We start from the raw sequence: 314 nt of genomic DNA, 5'->3' as shown, positions 1-314 counted from the left end.
ATATCTTGTGATGACCATGGGCCAGTAACTCATTATATCATGTTATCTTTGATATCACAGTGGTGGTATAATGGTGATCATGATTTTGGACGTACTACAATACCTATATTTTCAAGGATGAAATGAATTTCTATAATGAAGACAATCTGCTGTCTAACATTTTAAGACTCTATCAGTAACTAATAGAATATAATGTAACTGTGAATGCACTAAGGTACACATACCGTGTATTTCCAATTTTGATTTTATTTGTATCTCTTCCTTCACCCATACCATCTTAATTTAGAAATCCATTCATTTCAGCAGGGATGACT

Source organism: Bison bison, unplaced genomic scaffold (assembly GCF_000754665.1).
Source record: "Bison bison bison isolate TAMUID 2011002044 unplaced genomic scaffold, Bison_UMD1.0 scf7180017863322, whole genome shotgun sequence".
Taxonomy (NCBI): domain Eukaryota; kingdom Metazoa; phylum Chordata; class Mammalia; order Artiodactyla; family Bovidae; genus Bison; species Bison bison.
Note: the sequence above shows the minus strand (reverse complement) of the source record.